Below are 18,401 nucleotides of genomic sequence, written 5' to 3'. Positions count from 1 at the left end.
TACAAATTGATGATACGTTTATGTATGGTAGATATACCCATCGGCTATTGCTAGCTGTGGCATAGGATGTTAGTGGGAGAATCATTCCAATTGCATTTGCAATAACACTGGGGGAGTCAGCTAATGACTGGGATTTCTTTTTTTCTAGGTTAAGGGGGCATGTCTGCCCCCCAACCTGATATTTGCGTTATATCGGATCGGGGCACTAGAATACTAGCTGCAATTGAGCGACAAGGAAGCCAATGGCATCGCACACACTATCGGTATTGCCTAAGGTACGTTGCGTCCAACTACTACAGGCAATATCGATCTATATCTGAACGACGATAAGTGACCAACATGGGTATTTAATCTCTATTAATATAATTTTGTTTGTAATATTCAATTTATTCTAAATGGAAGAGTGGTATGTAATTTTCGTTATCAACTCATATTGGCAGGTATGAGATAAGTAAAGACCATTTTCATGAGATGTTAGTGGTTTTGCGTTCAGTTAACAAAGAAGGCGTAGACTACCTTTGTAACATACCTTTCGAACAGTGGACACAAGCATATGACGGTAGCCTACGATATGGTTATATGACCTCAAACCTGGCTGAATGCATAAATTTTGTTCTAAAAGGAATGCGTCATTTATCGATAACAGCCGTTGTGCGAAAGACATATTTTTATTTAGCGACACTATTTCCAAAGCGAGCAGCGAGTTATAAAGGCCAAATGCAGGGAGGCCATGTATGGTGTGCGAAGGTATTGCAAGAGATTAACAAGGTGAAGGCACGAGCCAACACCATGCATATAGTGTGTCACGATCACAACAACCTATGATTTCGTGTGACGAATTTTGACAGATCGAACCAAGGTATTATTGGCGGGCAATATCGTGTACACTTGAGAAATAGGACATGCGATTGTGAGGTGTTTGACGCACTACGTTATCCATGTGCTCATGTAATTGTAGCTTATCAGAATCTCCGTCTGGATCCCATGACGTATGTCGACCAAGTGTATAAAATAGAATACATGTACAATGTGTGGAGACACGTATTCCTAATGATCCCAGATGAACGTAAGTGGCCGTCTGTATCGCTTACTCCGTTTAAGCTGTTACCGGATAGAGAATTGCGTCACAAACTAAACAGTCGACCTTGCTCGACTAGAATACGTAACAATATGGATATCCGAGAAAGAACGAACCAATAGAGGTTGTGCGGATGGTGTAGGAACCCATGCCATATAACTCGATCATGTCCAAATTGAAATAGCTGATAGTTGTTGTAATAAAATTATGTTGCATTATTTATATTTTATTAAAATATAAAAATATTAAAAATATTGCCGTAGTCAAAATAACATTTATTTTAATAAAATTATTGGCTAATTTAAAAGAACATTTATTGTATTAAAATTAAAAAAAGTATAATACAATTCAAATATTAAAAACAACTTTTATTTTATTATATCAAACTATATAAAAAAAGTTTCTACAAATATATTAAAAAAATCAATGTTGGTGTCAGTCGAAATCAGTGCCACATGGGGGTCGTCGATGGTTACATGCTGGATTCCTCATTGGTTCAACTTTTCGCGAGGGTTGTGGTTGCTCCGGCAGGAGATCTAGTTGTGGGTGTTGGGAGGATGACCCACCTTGATAAAACAATGAATGCGGAGGTGTTTGAATCACCCATGGTGGAGGTGTTTGAATCCCATAAGGCGATGGAGAATGGTAAAAAGAAGAGCTTCCCAACGGAGCATCGTGCGATCCCTCATGCGACGGTGGCCTATTGATCGGTAGTTGACTCGGAGTAATTGGGAACGGAGATGAACCGGGCCGTGCATTCCAACCTGCCATAGAATTAGGAAAAGGAAACATAAAAAGGTTAGGATACATATAATGGCTAGGATACGTACCTCGCATAATCTGAAAAAGGCTGTGATATGGGTGCCGTCGGTTGAAGTGTTGGCACAGGTGGCTGTGTGGGTGCTGTTGATGGGCTAGGTGATTGTGTGGGCGCTGCTAATGAGCCCGCGTCGTCATCTCTTCTTCTTGGATTTAAAAGGCCCCATCGTTCCCTTTGCACACAAATTTGTCGTCGCATTTCCTCTTCTAACAGTAAATATGGCTTGCCATGGATCCTAAACTATGGCATGTATTTTGGCACGCATGCTAACTCAGGAAAGATGATCGGTTCCAGAGTAGGTATATAGTCATACCGATGTTCTCATATTTCGATATATTCTAACCAGTGTCTCGGCCAATCCATATTCAATAGCTGTAAGTTGACTTTGTGCTCATCATCTAGTACCTCAGGTTCTACGGGAATCAGTTGTCAGAATCCAAATTACTGCAATACCCTATCTGACTGGTGCATCTCCACGATAGCATAGTTTACCAATGGAACCTTCACATGCCAAATGTTCGGATTTTGAAAAAAATCATCCGGAATTACTACCCGAATTGCCAGATTCTTATATGGTGTCCATTGAAACTATATGAACATGATAAAAATATTAGTTATATAGGTAATACTAAATAATAAATACTAAATTACGAAACGACTATTTTATTATGTATATATATTTTATTTAATACTTACTTGTGCTTCCGACCGTTGGTTTAATAGAAGTGTATATCTTTAATAGATATGGGTATTCCAACATAACTCGCTGAATGGTTCCACCTAATTAAATAATTTTTTAGCATACAATTATATTTTAAATCTACGTAATAATTATAAAATCTAATATAAGATTTACCTCGTTATTAGTGGGAATGTATATGGGTGGTTCACTCGATGACGTAAAAATAGAAAGTGAAACCGTGCCAATGATTGCAGTAGTGATAGGCATCCTCCGATTTTGGGTTTATTCAGTCGCGTCACCCCGCACATCTCCCGGTACAATGTTGCTAACACGGCAAACCCTCAACTTAATTCATCTGTTGCTCTAAAATCAATGAGTTTCAGCAGCCATCTTAGATGTACGCGGTTTCGTGACAAGTCTGGCATCAGATAACCTCCAATCATCTCAAGGATGTATGCCTGAGCATATCGTATTCTTTCTAATTCAGTCGAATCATTGTCCAGCTCCGAAAATGTGTCTCGTAACCAGCCCATCTCGATTCGACCTCCGTTAATATTATCCGGAATAGCACCCAAAAGCTCGTAGCATACGGCCCCCCTATCAGTAGATTGAGCTAACCCGGTGACTGAGTACCCATCGACTGACAATCCCAATTGCAATTACACGTCTTCCAGAGTGATAGCACACTCTCCGCATGGAAGATGGAAAGTGTGCGTCTTAGGTCTCCACCTCTCTATCAATGTACTGATTAGTTTCGGGTCCAACTTGCACCCTCGGCCTATCGTGGCAACGTGCCAAAAATCCACTTCCTGCAGGTAATTCTCTATCAACGGCGATGGAGGACCAGACATATTACGGATATATCATTGTAACACTCGATCAACAGACTGTTATAAAAAAATTATAAAATAAATATTAATTAAAATTGCATAAATGAATAAAAAATTAAATACTATTCAAAAATAAATTAAACTTATCACTGACCATTGTCATTTGGTCAATGGAGATGTGTTTCGTATCAAGACGAATTAATTCTCCGGCCATTGCTAACACGATCGAATATTTTTGTAATTTAAAAAATAAAACTAATTCAAAAAAATTAAACACAGCTTTTTTACAAAAATTAGAGACAACTTTGACAAAAATTGAGAGAAATTTGAGAAAATTTGGAAAAAATTTGGAGAGATTGTGAGAGGACTATTGTGTGAAAAAATGAAAGGGGGGAGGGGCCTTTTATAGTTTTTTTTTTTACCGTTGGAGCTCAAACGGTCATATGACCGTTCAGGTCAAAACGCTTCCCTAGGGGAGTGTTTTGTCCACGTCAGAAAAGCACACCTCAAGGAAGCGCTTTGTTCGACGTGGACAAAACGCCCCCAGAAAGCGCTTTTGTCGACATCGCACTCGACTTCATACCGATGTGGACGCTTTGGGAAAAATGGTCCTTTCCTATAAATAATGAAAAAGTCAGACCATTTCGGTAAATAACAAAATAAAAGGGTTTTTTTAGTAAATTGCCCTTTTTATTTTATGATTTTTTTTAATAATCTAAAAGAGCACATGAGTATTAAATACTTGTTTTACTTTGTTTACTTGGAAACGAAGAAAATTATGAATAATTATTAAAGATATTTCAAAAAATGAATTAAGTCTTTTATTAAGAGTTTTAAGTTAATCAAAATGCTACTTAATAGCTCTTATGTTAGCTTATAAAAGGCGGTTAGTTGCCGCACAAGTTTATCAAAATGCTTTGGGCTGTAATTACTTTTTATGTAAGGGAATCAAAATAATTTGAATAAAGGCAAATCTCATTTCAAGATATTAAACAATAAAAAAAAATAACTTGTAAATGATATCTTATTGTAGTAATCAAAGACCGATAATAAAAACATGTTGAACAATAAAGTTTCATTTGGGCTGATTTGTTGTTCATATGTAAAATTGAATAACCATCACATGTTTATTACCACAGTTATACATGTAATTTTGTTAAATATTAACATTCCTTTGGGCCGATTAATTTACCATCAATATTTAATTTTGTTAAATATTAACAACCAAACACATTCTTTTAGATTATGATAGCGAAATTGAAAGTACAGCTTGTAGAAACCACAGAAAAGTAAGGCAAAGTCAGAAAAATTTAGTAGACGAACAAGAGGACATCACTATTATTACTGAGGAGATGGGTGATAATCAGAATAATCAACTACCTCCTGCAGTTGCTGCGAATCTTATAGATCCTACTTTTGTTCCTCGTACTATGTATGATTATGCCAAGCCCACTCTGACTGGGGCTGAATCGAGTATTGTGATACTTGCCATAACTGCAACCAATTTCGAGCTGAAGTTGAACACTATTCAGATGATTCAACTATTTGTTCAGTTCGATGGTTTGCAAGACGAATATCCAAATACTCATTTTGCTAATTTTCTGGAAGTCTGTGATACTTTCAAGATTAATGGAGTTACTGATGATGCCATTCGCTTACGGTTGCTCCCTTTCTCGTTGAAAAATAAAGCTAAATAATGGTTGAACTCTTTACTACGAGGTCGATCACTATATGGGATCAAATGACCGAGAAATTCCTACTGAAGTATTTCCCATTGGCTAAGAGAGCAAGTTAAGGAATGATATCTCTTCCTTCGTTCAGATCAACTTAGAGACCTTACATGATGCATAGGAGAGATATAAGGATTTATTGAGAAGGTGCCCTCACCATGAGTTACCTTTATAGCTACAAGTTCAAACCTTCTACAATGGTTTGAATCTCTCAACAAGGCAGTTAACCGACGTAGCAGCCAGTGGTACATTTAACAATAAAACATTTAAAGCGGTTAATGAATTTATTGAGTAGATGTCACTGAATAATTATCAATGGCAAATCATGAGGATGAAACTGATGAAAGCAACAGGTGTTTTCAACTTAGATGTAGTCACCGTGTTATCAAATTAGGTAGAACAATTAAATAAGAAAATTAATGGTTTATATGTTTCTACATAGGTAAATCTGGTGATGTAATGTGATACAAATGGAGGTGGAATGAACAATACAGAATGTTTACCCTTCGCTCCTAGCACAGAGAACAAACAAATCAATTATATGAGTAATAATTTTAGGCCTCAAAATAACCCTTATAGTAATTACTATAATGCAGGTTGGAGGAACCATCCCAATTTCTCTTAGGGTGGTCAAGGAAATCAGAGATTATAAGTCCCTCCAAGCCTCCAACAACAACCTTACCAACAAGAGCAGAAGCCAAACCTTGAGGAGATGTTGACGAAGTTTATCTTGGTGTCAGAAACTTGTTTTCAAAACACTGAGGCAACACTGAAAAATCAACAAGCTTCGATTCAAGGACTCGAGAACCAAATCAGTCAACTTGTTAAATTAATTTTAGAAAGACCACAATATAGTTTGCCTAGCAATACCGAAACTAACCCAAGGGACCAACTTCATGCAATTACTATTCGAGATGAAGAAGGGTTAGTTGAATCTGAATCTGAATCGAGAAAAGAAATTGTGGTAAATAACGGTAAGGTTGAGGTAAGCTAGAATAAGCAAAATTCAGTTGTTATAGAATATAAACCTCGAGTACCATATCCTAACGCGACAAAAAAAAGACCACACGAATGAACAATTTGGTAAATTTCTTAAACTTCTGAAAAAACATATTAACTTACCGATTGTTGAAGCTCTTTCACAGATGCCCGGTTCCGTTAAATTTTTAAAGGAGCTTTTGGAAAAGAAAAGGAAGTTAGATGATTCATCGACTGTAGAGCTCAATACAATTTGCTCAGCCATCTTGCAAAATAAACTACCCAACAAACTGAAAGATTCAGGGGGTTTTTCTATTCCCTGTTTAATTGGTAGTTTGAATATTGATAATGTTTTGGCTAATTTAGGAGCTTGTATTAATGTCATGCCCTATAAAATGTTTAAGCAATTAGGTCTTGGAAAACCCAAACAAACTAGGATGAATATTCAATTAGCGAATAAAACCATTAGGGGTATCACTGAAGATGTACTTGTAAAAATTGATAAATTCATATTCCCAATTGATTTTGTTGTTTTAGACATGGATGAGGATAGTGACGTACCTTTAATTTTAGGATGACCCTTTTTAGCAATTGCTAGAACTATTATTGATGTTGGTACGGGTGAATTAGTACTTTGTGTAGGTGACGAAACAATTACTCTCCAAGCTCGTGATTTTGTTAAGATATCTAGTGATCTAGATGATTCTACAAGTTCTGTTAATATGAGTAACCATATGGCTCAACCTTCTCTGTAGGAAGCCCTTCGGAAAAACATAATGGATCCATGTTTCAGTCCATGTGATAGAAACAAGACAACTCATGAAGAACAAATGTTACAAATCGATGAACTAGATGAATGGTGAACACATGTTAAGGAGAAACTAAAAAAGTATGATGAAGAGCCAAAGTGACGCCATGATGAGTATGTGGATGAAACAAACCAATTTAAGGTTGGAGATAAGGTACTACTGGATAAAAAGGATCCACGGATTACCACTTTGGAGCTTGATGCAAATGGATCAAACCCTTTTACGGTACTGAACGTCTTTCCATACGGTACAGTCAAGGTAACGCATTCTGAATTTGGCACATTTAAGGTAAATAGTACTCGACTTAAACTTTATTTTGATTATAGGATTGATAACGAGAAAAAGGAGTTTTGGCTCTACAAACCACCATGATCGCACGTGCATAAGGTAAGTCAAGCTTAGAATTTAAATAAGCGCTTCTCGGGAGGCAACCCGAATGTTTAACTTTTTCCAATTCCTTTAAATCTATTGCATGCTAATTTAAAATATTAAATAAAAAAATGTGTGTTTTTGACCCATACGGCTTGGGCACACGGGCATGTCCTAGGCCGTGTATAAAATGGGGCAATCGATAATGTGTCACACGGCCTAGCAACATGGCCGTGTAACCCACACAGCCTGGAAACAAGAGCGTGTCATTGGCCATGTGCATAAAGGAGCATTCGACAGTAAGTTAAACGGCTTGGCAACATGGCCATGTCATCTACACAGCCTGGACACACGGGCATGCCCTTGGCCGTGTGGATCTTGAGACTCTTTAAAAAATTCGAAGGACACACAACCTAAAATGGTCTACACGGCCATGTGACACAATCGTACGACATGGTTGTACGACATGACCGTGTGGCACATACGGCCTGGGCATACGGGCATGTCCTAGACCTTGTGAGTCCTAGAGGTAAATTTTTTTAATTAATTTACAAGCCAGAGAGTTACACGGGCAAGAGAAACGGTCGTGTGTGAGACACAGATGGTTTACACGAGTGTGTGGGGTCTCATATGGGCGTGGGAGAAGTGAAGGAACACACACATGGCTTGGCACATGGCCGTGTACATGACTGTGTAAAAATCGGGTTGAAATTTTTATCGCATACAGGCTGAAAAGAAACCACACGGGAGTGTGACACGGCCGTGTAGCCTAACACGGGCTCTTACACAACTGTGTCACCCATTTAACCCTCAAACCCTAACTTTTTTTACTTTCATCTTTCCCAAATTTTTTTCCCTTAACCCTAGCCGCCATCAACTTTTCCCTTGCAACTCCAAGCACCCACCCCTGATCGTCCCTCTTCCTTACAAGACCGGCCATCGTCATCCCTACTCCGTTCGCCCCTACAGGCTCTATTTCTCCTACCTGATTTCCCCTCCCCCTCCCCCTCCCCCCATCACCTTTGAACCTCGCACACCCTCACCCTATCCGCATTGCACCCCCTCGCAGCTTTCCCTTCACACTGACCCACCACTGAGCCAAAGTCCTTTCTCATCAAGCCCCACCAAGCCGTTCTCCCTTTCCCTCACTATCGAACAACCCACACGCGCAACTGCCCTGCACCACTCCTGGCCTTCACTCAGCCTTGTCGCGCACCTCCAACCACCGTCTACCCCTCCATTGGTCTTTTTCCCCATTTTCTATTTATTTTATTTCTTTATTAATTTAATTTAATTTATTTTATTCCTTTGCTTCTTTTTATTTAATTTAGTAATTAACCCCATTTAATAATAATATTATTATTTGATTATGTTTTTTTGCTCTTTTTGTTTTTATTTATTATATTATTATTTATTACTACTTTTATTTCTTTAGGTTAGTAGTTATTTTTCTTATTACTATTTGTTACTTTTATTCTTCTAATTATTTCTTCAAGTGTCTTTAAGTTTCTATGTTAGTTTATTATTCCTTATTGTTGGTATTATCCTTGGTTTGACTTATAATCATTTAAGTATTTGGTTTTTGCATGATTCAATATTCATACATGCTGTTTTCGGACTAGATTTCTATTTTAATAGTTTGGATTTTATTTGTTGGCTCTTTGTTTGTGTATTTGGTGATGCTTTATTTATTGTTGAATTATTTTATTTCAAGCACACCATGAGAAACACTCGAGGTAAATCTAAGGTCGTAGTTCCTGCTTCGAAAAAGTAGAGGACTTCAAGCATGACCTCTTTTTCTGGCGCTTTTGTTGATGCTCGCCATCTATTTTTATGATTTTTAGCCACGCCCAATAGGACTTATATCAGATTCTTCGACTTCGGTCACTCAGTGTGGGCCGATGTATTGATTGGGCCGCTTTGAACCTGGTTGTAACACCCTAAATTTTGGGCCTAGAAGTAATGGGCCTTGAGTTTGGGATCGGTTAGAAGGTGGCTTAAAAAACTTAAATGTGTTTAAATATTTTATAATTGCATGTTTAGTTTAATTGTTAAGTGATTTAGGAAGGGTTGGTAGCGTGGAAAAAGTCTTGGGTTCGATCCAGGGCTTTAGCAAAATTTTACATTTTTTTTAAAGACCCTGAGCATTAGGTAGAAGACTTGTTAATAAGGCCTGGTAAAATCTGACAAAAGGAAATGCTTGGCCTAGTGGAAAAAGACGTTGGTAGCAAGCAGGAAGCCAAAGGTTCAAATCCTGGCCTTGGCAAAAATTTTTATTGCGCATATAATTAGCAGGGAAGCTAGTGTTTAGGCCTTATAAATATGTTTGGTGGAAATATGGCACAAGAGCGTCTGGGGGCAGTGGCGAGAAGCATGCTATGGATCTGAAAGGTTGCAGGTTCAAATCCCAAACCTAGCAAAGTTTTAAATTTTTATTCTTTAAGGAAACTGAGACTTAGGCATATAAGCCTTATAGTTAATTGTGATTGAATGGTAGTGCAAGATAGGTGGCGGTGCAGTGACCAGTAGTGTGTTGGGAAGTTGGAGGGCTGGAGTTTGAGTGGTTTCATGCGCAAAAAGAAATTCAATTTTTGTTGTGCAACGCAAGGAAGGATTGTCATTCGGTGGAAGCAATTTGAATGTTACGGTGAAGATAAGGATAAGGATTAAATGTGGATATGATGGTGATAAAATTCAAGAAATTGAAGGGAATTTAACTTGACGAGTTTAAGTTGATTGGGGAGTGTAGGTTTGTATTTTTTTAGTATATATACATGTGTCGTATGGGCAAGTAAGGGCATTTGTTGTTTTTGTGTGCTTCAGTCGCATATTCTTAGGGGAAATTTCTTCCAACCTCTTGACTCTTTTGTTTTGTTTTTTTTTTTAAATACCTGAGTAATCTCAAACCCTTCATCTCCTCTTTTCTTTAAGCCAAACTCCTGATCTTTTCTTCCCTATTTTAATCAAATCAACCTCTTCCCTCTTTAACTTAGCCGGTTGTTTTTTTTTCATTTAAGAGCCGATTTATACACTTTGGGGGTTGATTTTTTGTTGGCAAGCGATCTCGCGATCGGTGAGTGAATTAGATCTTCTTCAGCTTTTGTTAGATATTTCTAAGTTCTTTCATTTCTACACTCTTAAAAGCCGATTTTTCTTTATCCTTTCCAATACCATTACTTTCTTTAACCTATGGTTTCTCCATTTATTTCTTTTCTCCCTCTCATTCAAGAATGTGATAACTGGATAAGTATGAGTTGATGGAAAAAGGGGGTTCTAGCAGAGAGGTTGGGATAGAGGCTCCCAAGTTTAAGCGACGTAAGGTGTCAGCCATTAGGGACTTTTCGCCTAGATGCGGAAGGGGGACTACGTCAGATTTTGAGTTACATAGGCAAATCGCAGCCGATCAATCTAGTCAAGGCAAGTGTAGGTTGTTCTTCTGTAAGTAGTGGATTTATTTTGAATTAATGAGATGTGACTAATGGAGTATAATGTTGAATATAGGTTCAGGCGATTATGAATACTTAGTACTCCAGATGATAAGGTGTGTACTTCTACCCTATGATAGCTTGATATAAAGCCGAAGGTGTGTACATACACTGCACACACGTTAGATCAGCAAATCTCGAAATGCCAAAAATCTGAAAGTCTGGCTACGGTAGTCTTGCGAGTGCGCGAACACTCGTAAGGGGGAAATCGATATGTTGACAAAGGCCCCATAAGCGATCTCATGGATCTGGGCCGTACTTAGGCCATTTGGGCCGGAATGGGATACATGGGCCAGACGGGCCGTGGGCCTAAAATAAGTGAATTTGTTGATTTGATAATAAGTGATGAACTAGTCATGTTGGTTACATGGCTTGGAATTGATTCAGGCCAGATGGGCCATATGAAGTTGATTTGGGCCATATGAATGAGATTGGGCCTAGTGGGTCATATGCAGGTATGTAGACTTGTTTGGGTTTTGTAAGGGGTTTTGGGCCTAGTATCTGATAACTGCTTAAACAGACATAAAACTTAAATAATTAATTAATCGTGACTATGGACAAGTCATAGGGTTAAAGTGTGGCAATGGGTATATGCATGTCTAAGATTGGATCTAGGGAGAGCTTGGTACTTAAGCGGTGTTAATGGCTCACCTCCTCTTTGCTGGAATCCTACCTGGCGCGTAGTATCTATTCACTTTAGCCAATAGGGACTTGTTAATGGGCCGAGATAGGTAATGAACCCATAATAAAGAGAAATTACCGAAATGCCCCTAAGGGCGAAAAATGACTAAAATACTTTTATGTGTTGAATGTAAGATTTATGAATGTTACATGTATACCTACTGCATTCATACGATGTTCTGTTTAGGTTGCATATGGGTTGGGAATTATGGAACGGAGGAAGTATAGGAGGATCGCATGGTTGCTTGACGCGTGGATCCACCGATGGCTATTAAGCCTAATATTTGATTAGCAGCTTGCTGCAATGAAGGTAGTACCGCAACCGAGCTACCATTGATGTGTATCGAATGGGTGGGTCGGTATTTATATCCCCACATGATGTGTACCAGGGGACGGAGTTGGTGTGTAGCGGTTGGATTATTGGGGTGGGTTGCACAGTATTGCATGTATGATATTATAGTGATATTATTGTGATGTGGGCTTCGGCCCAACTAAGGCTAATATGGGCTAAGGCCCAAAGGCCACCGTTATTGAATTGGGCTCAGGCCCAAAATAACTGATGATTGTTTTATACTCATTGAGGGCTGTACTGTTATACTGCAATATGTCTTAAGCTATTAATTGTTTATATTCAATAGGATTTCCTTAGATATCAGATTGTATTAAAACACTTGAATCTGAATTTGATACTTATTTTGTGTGTGTTTGAGAATGTTTACGATAGATGGATGTTCTGGATATATATTAAAATTATTAGGATCAGAGTGCGCGGCGGTAGCTTAGTGGGATAGTTGATACACGACTACCCTGTTATTTAGAAATTTCGAGGATGAAATTTTTTTAGGATGGGTGAATTGTAACACCCTAAATTTTAGGCCTAGAAGTAATAGGCCTTAAGTTTGGGATCGGTTAGAAGGCGGCTTAAAAAACTTAAATGTGTTTAAATATTTTATAATTGCATGTTTAGTTTAATTGTTAAGTGATTTTGGAAGGGTTGGTAGTGTGGAAAAAGTATTGGGTTGATCCGAGGCTTTAGCAAAATTTTGCATTTTTTTTAAAGACCCTGAGCATTAGGTAGAAGGCTTATTAATAAAGCCTAGTAAAATATAACACAAGGAAATGCTTGGCCTAGTGGCAAAAGGCGTTGGTAGCAAGCAGGAAGTCTAGGGTTCAAGTCTTGGCCTTGGCGAAAATTTTTATTGTGCATATGATTAGTAGGGAAGCTAGCGTTTAGGCCTTATAAATATGTTTGGTGGAAATATGGCACAAGAGCACCTGGGGGGCAGTGGTGAGAAGTATGCTATGGATCTGAGAGGTTGCAGGTTTGACTCCCAAGCCTGGTAAAGTTTTAAATTTTTATTCTTTAAGGAAACTGAGACTTGGCAGATAAGCCTTATAGTTAATTGTGATCGAATGGTAGCGCAAGATAGGTGGTGGTGCAGTGGCCAGCAGCGTGTTGAGAAGTTAGTTGGAGGGCTGGAGTTTGAGTGGTTTCATGGGCAAAAGGGAATTCAATTTTTGCTATACAATGCAAGGAAGGATTGCCATTCGGTGGAAGCAATTTGAATGCAATTGTTGGCTAAAATCAAGGTTACGGTGGAGATAAGGATAAGGATTAAGTGTGGATATGATGGTGATAAAATTGGAGAAATTGAAGGGAATTTAACTTGACAAGTTTAAGTCGATTTGGGAGTGTAGGTTTGTTTTTTTTTAGTCTATATACGTGTGTCGTATGGGCAAGTAAGGGCATTTGTTGTTTTTGTGTACTTCAGTCGCATATTCTTAAGGGAAATTTCTTCCAACCTCTTGACTTTTTGTTTTGTTTTTTTTTTTTTTGCAAATACCTGAGTAATCTCAAACCTTTCATGTCCTCTTTTCTTTAAGCCAAACTCCTGATCTTTTCTTCCCTATTTTAATCAAATCAACCTCTTCCCTCTTTAACTTAGCCGGTTGTTTTTTTTTTCATTGAAGAGCCGATTCATACACTTTGGGGGTTGATTTCTTGTTGGCAAGCGATCTCGCGATCGGTAAGTGAATTAGATCTTCTTCAGCTTTTGTTAGATATTACTAAGTTCTTTCATTTCTACACTCTTAAAAGCCGATTTTTCTTTATCCTTTCCAATACCATTACTTTTGTTAACTTATGGCTTCTTCATTTATTTCTCTTTCTCCCTCTCATTCAATAGTGTGATCGCTGGCTAGGTATTAGTTGATGGAAAAATAGGGTTCTAGTAGAGAGGTTGGGATAGAATCTCCCAAGTTTAAGCGACGTAAGGTGTCCTCTGTTAGGGACTTTCCATCTAGATGCGGAAGGTGGACTACATCAGATTTCGAGTTACGTAGGCAGATCGCAGCCGATCAATCTAGTCAAGGCAAGTATAGGTTGTTCTTCGGTAAGTAGTGGATTTATTTTGAATTAATAGGATGTGACTAATGGAGTATAATGTTGAATATAGGTTCAGCCGATTATGAATACTTAGTACCCCAGGTGATAAGGTGTGTACTTCCACCCTATGATAGCTTGATATAAAGCCGAAGGTGTGTACATACACTGCATACACGTTAGATCGGCAAATCCTGAAATGCTGAAAAGTCGAAAGTCTGGTTACGGTAGTCTTGCAAGTGCGCGAACACTCGTAAGGGGGAAATCGATACGTTGACAGAAGCCCCATAAGCGATCTCATGGATCTAGGTCGTACTTAGGCCATCTGGGTCGTAATGGGCTACATGGGCCCGACGGGTCGTGGGCCTAAAATAAGCGAATTTGTTGATTTCATAATAAGTGATGAACTAGTCATGTTGGTTACATGGCTTGGAATTGATTCAGGCCAAATGGGACATATGAAGGTGATTTGGGCCATATGAACGAGATTGGGCCTAGTGGGCCATATGCAGGTATGTAGACTTGTTTGGGCTTTGTAAGGGGTTTTGGGCCTAGTATCTGATAACTACTTAAACAGGCATAAAACTTAAATAATTAATTAATCGTTACTATGGACAAGTCAGAGGGTTAAAGTATGGCAATGGGTATATGCATGTCTAGGATTGGATCTAGGGAGAGCTTGGTACTTAAGCGGTCTTAATGACTCACCTTCTCTTCTCTAGAATCCTACCTGGCGCGTAGCATCTGTTCACTTTAGCCAACGGGGACTTGTTAATATGCCGAGATAGGTAATAAACCCATAATAAAGAGAAATTACTAAAATACCCCTAAGGGCAAAAAATGACTAAAATACCCCTATATGTTGAATGTAAGTTTTATGGATGTTACATGTATACCTGCTGCATTTATACGATATCCTGTTTAGGTTGCATATGGGTTGGGAATTATGCAATGGAGGAAGTATAGGAGGATTGCATGGTTGCTTGACGACCGTGGATCCACCAATGGCTATTAAGTCCAATATTTGATTAGCAGCTTGCTGCAATGAAGGTAGTACCGCAACCGAGCTACCATTGATGTGTATCGGATGGGTAGGTCGATATTTAATCCCGACATGATGTGTACCGGGGGACAGAGTTGGTATGTAGTAGTTGGATTATTAGGGTGGGTTGCAAATGTAACACCCCTCGCCCGTATCCGACGCCGGAATAGGGTTTGAGGTGCTACCTAACTTAAACTCAATCAGTCTTAGGAAATCAGGTCATAAATCTTGATCAAACTAAAACCTTTTGTTTCAAATGCAATCTGTCCCTTAAGTGGGCTTACGAGGCCCAAAACATACTTTCAGGATGGTTCGGGACTAAACCGAGGACTGATGATAAATTTGGGAAAACTTTATGGTTTAGGCTCCACACGTCCGTGTGGCTTGGGCACGCCCATGCCCTTAGCCCATGTGTAACACTGACTTTAAGACACAGCTAAGGTACACGCACGTGTGCTATGGCCGTGTGATATTTAGCTAGCTACTGACTTGAGACCACGGCCATATGACATGCCCATGTGTCTTAACTGTGTGATCTTGTGAGGTTACTGCTTTGCACACACGGCCGCAATGCACGCCTATGTGGCCAACCCGTGGAAAGTACTGACTTAGAGACACGGCTATGGCACACGCCCGTGTGGAATAACTGTGGACAGTACTGACTTGAAAGTTTAAGTACGGGGGACGCACGACCATAACACACACCCATGGAGGTGAACCGTGTTTCACACACGGTCTAGACACACACACGTGTGACTTCACCGTGTGGACAAAATAGGCTATCTTCCAAGCCATTTTGTCACCCATTTGGCACAACCTACACAAGATCATTTCAATATGCTAATTCCGTCCCAAAAGACATCAATTCATTCATAGAAAGAACATCACATACATTTACTAAAATGAATAATAGCCATCATCTAGGCTTAATACAAAATGAAGGGCTTTTATCTTAAGCTAATATACATGAACAATTTCTCAATAATACGACTTTCTAGTCTAGCCTTATACATGCCACAATCAAAAATATGAATCCAACTATACCGAGTATTACAGCTGATAGTGTGATCGATATCTCTGACTTCAAGGGATCCTTGAACAATTTGGAGTATTGAAAAAAAAGGGAAGGGAAAGAGAGTAAGGACAAAGCTTAGTAAGTCGCATATAAATAAATATACAACGAAAACTTCACCATTTATAAATTATACTCAAAGGTAAGCATAAACTGAACTTACTCATTACCATCAACTCAAGTCATATTTTCTAATCGAGCTCATTACTCATGTATACCAAATAGGTACCTATAACACTTACAACATTATTACACTTTCCTTATAAAATATTTTTCTTAACTCTTAAAGTTGACCCTTTTGGAATACTACCGAATATTCTATAAGCCTCAAACATGGGTTAAGTTGCCGATGCCATGTCCCAGACATGGTCTTCCACTGGCTATCACCATCGAGGCTGATGCCATGTCCCAGACATGGTCTAACACTAGCTCTTGTGTATACGTGCTGATGCATGTCCCAGACATGTCTTACACCAGCACTGTGCTTAGCCGATGCATGTCCCAGACACGTCTTACACTGGCTATCATCATCGAGGCCGATACATGTCCCAGACATGTCTTATACTGGCACTCATCTCTACACCGATGCCATGTCCCAGACATGGTCTTACACTGGCTCTCACATAACCCAATATTATGGCGTGAATATTCGGTTTGTTTTCTGGGGTTCTCACTAGATCTTTCTACTTCCTCAATCATAAATATGCAATCTCAGTTCAAATTCTAGAAATTCATTTTATATCAAATCAATAACAATTGAATACATGCATTTACAATATAGTTGTATTATTTACATACAACTTACCTTGGTTTACAAAAGTACTTGATTAGACGGCTTAATCGGATTGCTTAACTTTGCCCTGGTCTAGGCTCGATTTTGGCAAATCTTGATCTATAATAACAAAATATACTCATTCAGTCATTAAACACAATTAGGCTATCTAAAATTTACATCTTTGGTAAAATGACCATTTTTTCCCTAGATTTAGCAAATGACCATTTTAACCCTATGCTCAAAATTTGATTTTTATCGAATTTCTTCGTATTTCAAGCCTAGCTAAACTCTTTTTACTACTAGAGCAATCTCAAATTCTCACTATTTCACACACTTATTACTTAATTTGCAAGGTATGCAAACTAGTCCCTTTAGGTGTTTTCATGCTAACACCCTTCACAAAAGTTGTTTATAACACAACTAGGACTCATATTCCTCCATAAAAACTTAGCATATATCATAAATACATCCATGGTGAAATCCTAAACTCTTGACCTTTTTTGTAAAATATCACCCTCATTTAAAAGCTCATGCTTCAAGGGTCTCAAAAATGTGAAAATCTTGAAGAAAACTCATTAAAATCACTTACTTATGAGTGCCTTAAGTTGCTGCAGATTTTTGAGCTTTCAAACCTCTCCTATGGCTGGTAAAAATCGGTAGAGAAGAAGAAAATAAAGAAGAAATAGCCTTTGTTTTGTTTAATATAAAACTAGCCAAAATTGATGACCTAATCCTCACCTAATTTTGACCTTCTCTCCAATTGTCTCCCTTTGGCCGGCCAAGCCATTCCAATATGGTCTATTTTCCCTTTAAAGACCCCAAATTTTAATTCTCTAGCTATTTAATACATTTGGGTACTAAAATGCAACTTTTCCCTTTTATGCGATTTAGTCTTTTTTTGCAATCGGGCTCACAAACATTAAAATTAACCCACCTAATTTTTCATACACTAATATAATCATGCTATAATCTCAAAATTAAAATAAAAAAAAATTTGCAACTTCAGATTTGTGGTCCCGAGGCCACTATTTCGACTAGGCCCTAAATCGGGCTGTCACAGCACAACATTGCATGTATGATATTATAGTGATATTATTGCGATGTGGGCTTCAGCCCAACTAAGGCTAATATGGGTTAAGGCCCAAAGACCACGGTTATTGAATTTGGCTAAGGCAAAAAATAACTGATGATTGTTTTATACTCATTGAGGGTTGTACACACTGAGTTTTCGAAACTCACCCCCCTCTTTTTAAATTTTTTAGGTGATCCTTGGTAGGCGGTTCGACGGATGGAGGGACTCGGAGGTGGCCAACTAGCAAAAAGTTTAGTCTTAGTCTTTTATGTAATTTTTAATATTTTGATTTTACTATTTTTTATTTGGGGTGTAATAAGGCCTTTCCTCTGGTTATTATTTCAAATTAGGATTATTACTATTTTTATGCTTTATATTTGTTAGAAGTAGAACATGGTTTCTCCTAAACCATAATTTTTTTTTAAAATACTACGTTTCCGCAACTTAATTTTTAAATGACAAGTTTTCATAAATCATCTGTTTTAAATAAAGCTTTCGCAACTGAAAAGAGATTTTACAAAGTAATTATAATCATACAAGAAGGAATAGTTTTTTTAAATACACAACGCTTTGAAAGCAACAAATACAAGCTGGG

The 18,401-nt window shown here is 38.2% G+C and overlaps 1 non-coding gene across 1 annotated transcript; it reads right to left on the bottom strand.

Moving 5' to 3' along the window:
• Window positions 1-5,198: 5,198 nt before the first annotated feature.
• LOC128287365 (small nucleolar RNA R71) lies at window positions 5,199-5,305 on the bottom strand. The gene has a single exon (XR_008278065.1). It is a non-coding gene; the product is annotated as a small nucleolar RNA R71 (small nucleolar RNA).
• Between the last annotated feature and the right edge of the window lie 13,096 nt (window positions 5,306-18,401).

Source organism: Gossypium arboreum, chromosome 13 (genome assembly GCF_025698485.1).
Source record: "Gossypium arboreum isolate Shixiya-1 chromosome 13, ASM2569848v2, whole genome shotgun sequence".
Classification (NCBI taxonomy): Eukaryota; Viridiplantae; Streptophyta; class Magnoliopsida; order Malvales; family Malvaceae; genus Gossypium; species Gossypium arboreum.
Note: the sequence above shows the minus strand (reverse complement) of the source record. Positions and strands in the feature narration are given on the sequence as shown.